Here is a 5,461-nt window from a genome sequence, read left to right as displayed (position 1 = left end):
GGGGGGGGTGGGGGGAGGCATTTCCTATACATAGAAATGTAAAACAAGAAGTAGGTATTAACAAGTGTTGAGGTGGCGTAGTGATTATTGTAGTCCACTCGGAAGGAAGAGATTGTGGGTTCGATCCCTGTTAATCGCAGTTCCCACACACCTCCGGGTTGCAGGTTGAACTGCAATCGGCGCATGAAGCGCCAAATTGGGTTCGCCGAGGAAGGGCACATCAATGATGGAAGACATATGCATAGGTGAAATCGAGTCTGAAATCAAAATTCTTAAGAGTAGGAGATATTTTTAGTTCTATTGTTATTTGCATAGGAAATCAAAGTATAGCTTTACTTGGCAATTATTTCAAGTCGGAGTGGAACCTTATTGTTTTGGAAGAATTGTTGAAAGGGAGGCCAAAGATTTGCCTCATCAATTAGGGTGTGTTTGGTTGTGGAACCAAGTGTAATGGAATGGAATGGTACCATTCCAGAGGAACGGGCCGGTTCCATTCCGGTGTTTGGTAGCAGCAAAAAGGTAGAATGGGTTGGTTCCGTTCCGGTGTTTGGTTCGAGAGGTGGAATGAAAATTGAAACAACTTAAAATTCAAATTACGACAACATTTCATTTGCATTTTCAAGACGAACAACATAGATTAGACAACAACATATATTGACAAGAATGGGGAGAAGCTGAATGACAATTATATATTGACAAGAATAACACATAGATTAGACAACAGCATATATTGCAAAGATAGACTGTACATCAGCAGCATATTTTGCAAAGATAGGCTGTACAGCAGCAGTTCGATTAAAAATCGAAAATAACACACTAATTTGGATAGCATACAGCAAGAAACTTTAATCAAAAAAGTGGAAAGAGCAACGAACATCGCATATCTCAATATCCCTGTCTCTCTGTCTCGTGCTAACAGCAACGAAACATCAGATATCTCTGTCTCTCGGCTGAACAGGAAAATGGGGAGAAGCTGACACAAGGGAGAGGAACCGAGGTCGTATCTTCAGAGGAGACGATGCCGCTGCTGTTAGCACCTATCCCGCCGCCCCGTTGCAAAACTGCTGCCACCCAGCCGATCGATCCGCCGCACGAGAGAGGAAGAGACGAGTTGCCGGCGGCCAGACCAAGAGGAGGTCCCCGACCGCTTAGATCAACAGGAGTTCGCCGGCGGCGCAGATCGAGAGGAGGTCGCCGGCAGCGCAGATCAACAGGAGTTCGCCGGTGGCACAGATCTGGTGAGGAGGTCCCCGGCAGCGCAGATCAACAGGAGTTCGCCGGCGGCACAGATCAGGTGAGGGGGAGACGAGTGGGTGGCGACCTTGAGAAAGGACTCGATGGGGTATCGGGGGAGGAAAGAGCGACGACCGGTTCCGCGTGGTTACTCCGATTTGGAGGTCTCGGCGCGTTCCGGATATTGGCAGAATATTCGCTCTGTGGGTACGACTCGTTTCCGTTCCATTTACAAACCAAACACAGGAACGAGGCTCTGGGACAGGTCGGACCCATACCGTTTCATCTCATGACCGGAACCAAACACACCCTTAATTAAGCAGAAGACAGTTCCCCACATAATTAACAAAAACCAGGAGAAAACCATCATAAATTGACCAGCAACACTCGCACATAACCCCCCACACACCTCAACATAAAGGGTCCCGTCAAGATCGCACACCGGCGTCATCGCCATCACTTCTCCCCAACAGGCGTCATCACCCTCACTAAACTTTGAGTAGGTGATTCTGATTTCGTCGACCCAAACCTCATCGTAGAGGCTGTGTGAAAACACAAGAAGGCCTATGCCAGAACTCAGCCATTCGTATCGAGAACAACGCAACTCCGACGCTCCCCAACATGCCCTCAGCCGCATATTGACCCGCACTAGTACCAACAAGCCCATCAACCATCTTCGCCGCCACCACCGAACTTACCCGATGAGGAGGACACACAAATCAGCCACCATAGCTATCCACACCTCACGCAGACCACCGGGGGCTAGACTGCTGCATAGGTGAGCGGATCCATTAACGATCAACCGGGAGTAGGACCACCAGACGTAACACGAGCCGCTGCACCCTGTCGAGCACCACAACGCCAAGGAACAGAACTCGAGGCCAGGAACATCCACAGTTCTAGGCCGCACTCATGCACCAGACATGCTCATATGCGCCACCGCCGCACCATGGAGATACCTCACCAAGCCGCCCAGGCCTCTGAGTCATGCCTGTTGAGTAGCAAGGCCACCGCGCCCACTCCGTTCAACAGATCTAAGCTGCCGAAGCCCCCTCACCCCCTGCATGCTGTGCCCTACACGTCCACACCATGCCATCCTGCACAGCCACATGATACGTCTCCAACATATCTATAATTTTTTATTGTTCCATTCTATTATATTATCTGTTTTGGATGTTTAATATGCATTAATATGCTATTTTATATTTTTTTGGGACTTACCTATTAACCTAGAGCCCAATACCAATTTTTGTTTTTTTCCTTATTTTTGAGTTTTACAAAAAAGGAATATCAAACGGAGTCCAAACGGAATAAAACTTTCGCGATGATTTATTTGGACCAGAAGACACCCAGAAGACTTGGGGAGGAGGTCAGAAGACTCATGAGGAGTCCACAAGCCCTCAGGGCACGCTCCTGGCTTGTGGGCCCCTCGGGAGTCCCCCAACCCTGATCTTTGCACTATAAATTCCCAATTATTCCCCAAACATCAGAAGCATCCACCAAAATACTTTTTCGCCGCCGCAAGACTCTTCATGAGATCCCATCTTGGGGCCTTTTCCGGCACTCTGCCGGAGGGGGATTCAATCACGGAGGGCCTCTACATCAACCTTGTTTGCCTTCTGATGAAGCGTGAGTAGTCTACCACAGACCTACGGGTCCATAGCTAGTAGCTAGATGGCTTCTTCTCTCTCTTTGATCTTCAAAACAATGTTCTACTCGACGTTCTTGGAGTTCTATCCGATGTAATATTCTTTTGTTGTTGTTTGTCGAGATCCTATGAATTGTGGATGTATGATCAGATTATCTATGAATATTCTTTGAGTCTTCTCTGAACTCTTTTATGCATGATTAAGATATCTTTGTATTTCTCTTCGAACTATCGGTTTGGTTTGGCCAACTAGATTGGTTTTTCTCGCAATGGGAGAGGTGCTTAGTTTTGGGTTCAATCTTGCGGTGTCCTCACCGAATGACATAGTAGGGGTAGCGAGGCACGTATTGTATTGTTGCCATCAAGGATAAAAAGATGAGGTTTTCATCATATTGCTTGAGTTTATCCCTCTACATCATGTCATCTTACTTAAGGCGTTACTTCGTTCTTATGAAGTTAATACTCTAGATGCATGCTGGATAGCGGTGTGGAGTAATAGTAGTAGATGCAGGCATGAGTCGGTCTAATTGTCACAGGTGTGATGCCTATATTCATGATTATTGCCTTAGATATCGTCCTAACTTTGCGCTTTTCTATCAATTGCTCGACAGTAATTTATTTACCCATCGTATGTTTTCTTTCAAGAGAGAAGCCTCTAGTGAAACCTATGGCCCTGGGGTCTATTTTCCATCATATATTTTCAGATCTATAAACCAAAAACCCAAAAATACCTTGCTGCAATTTATTTATATTTACTTTAGTTTGCTCTTTTATTTATCCTTTATACCTATCTCTATTAGATCTCACTCATGTTCGTGACCGTGAAGGGATTCACAACCCCTTCTTCGCGTTGTGTGCAAGTGTTTGTTAGTTTGTGCAGGTGCACAGATTGGAGACTTGCTTGTGCCTCCTACTGGATTGATACCTTGGTTCTTAATTGAGGGAAATACTTATCACTACTTTGCTGCATCACCCTTTCCTCTTCAAGGAAAAAGTCAACGCATGCTCAAGAAGTAGCAGAAAGAATTTCTGGCGCCGTTGCCGGGGAGGTTCTACATCAAGCCTACCAAATACCCATCATTAACTCTCATCTCCTGCACTTACATTATTGGTCATTTGCCTCTTGTTTTTCTCTCCCACACTTCTAAAACGTTTTCAGAAAAATACAAAATATTTGCCTTTTTATTCGCCCTTCTTTTTGTTTGCTTTTGTTCTCTTGTGTGCTAGACTGGTTTCTTGCCATTATGTCTGAATCTGGGGAGGTTATCGTTGAAAAAGATAGTAATAATCTTGAGGAAATTTTTAATGATTTTGCTAATAATGATCCTCATAAAGAAGAACCTACCATCATGCATACTAAAAAACTCCGCGCGGGTTGTGGTAATATTATTGGAAGAGGTGTTATTCAAGATTTCTTTACTTGTGCTGGTACGATACCCATGCTAGGAGGATCAATCCTTAATAAAACTAATAGCCTTGCAGATGCAATATCTTTGCTTGTAGTTGAACTTGTAAGACAATTTGTCCACATGAATCCGTGTATACAAAGGTTTTCCTAGAATTTTCTAATTTTCATCACCCTTCCGTTAAGTGTATTGCCACCATATTCCTAGCTCATGAGTTTAGGTTTTTTTTAAAGAAGCAGGTGAAATATTTGCTCATTATAATATCAATGGTGGTTGTCCTCCCATATAGAAGATCCTTTTTAATCAACAAGAAATAATGAGATTGCAATCGTCCCCGGATTATGCTGCTTATAATGAAAACTTCAGAAAGAAAGTCCCTCCCGATGTTTTGGTTGATAAGATTTCTGAACACAATGATAGGTTTGCTATACAAAACAATGGATTTGGGTTTGTGCTTAGAGATAAACTTAGAGAATTCACTCAAAGGAATGTTTACAATGAAGAGATAATTATCAATTACAAAGGGCCGAAGGAGGATCCTATTCCTCCCAAACTTGATCTTATAGATCCTTACCCTATTAAATTTAGCCCCTTTGATTATTTTTGCTTGCCATAAAGAAAGCTTGCTGCTGAAAGGAGGGAGTATGAGATGAGCATGTATGATCTCCATCACTTTTATTACAATACCTAGATCTATGTTTTATGCCTAGCTAGGGGCGTTAAACAATATCGCTTGTTGGGAAGCAACCCAATTTCATTTTTAGTTTTATGTTTTTGGTTCTATTTCTCAATAAATAGACATTATTACCTCTGTAGTAATTGTGTTTTGGTGTTTTAATTAGTGTTTGAGCCAAGTAAGACCTTTGGGATACTTTGGTATATCGTTGACTTGGTTTTGCTGAAAAACAGAAACTTTTGCATCCAGTAACATAATTGTTTAAACTGACTAGAGCGTGAAAAATTCTGATTTTTACACAAGATTGATATATGAATTTCCTCTGTTGTCCTAATTTTTTAGAATTTTTGGAGTTATAGAAGTATAAAAGTTTACAGTTTACTACATACTATTCTGTTTTTGGCAGATTCTGTTTTCTATGTGTTGTTTGCTTATTTTGATGAATCTATGGGTAGTATCGGGGGGTATGAACCATGGAGAAGTTGGAATACAGTAGAT

Source organism: Triticum dicoccoides, chromosome 2B, assembly GCF_002162155.2.
Source record: "Triticum dicoccoides isolate Atlit2015 ecotype Zavitan chromosome 2B, WEW_v2.0, whole genome shotgun sequence".
NCBI lineage: Eukaryota > Viridiplantae > Streptophyta > Magnoliopsida > Poales > Poaceae > Triticum > Triticum dicoccoides.
This window is presented reverse-complemented; position numbering follows the sequence as displayed.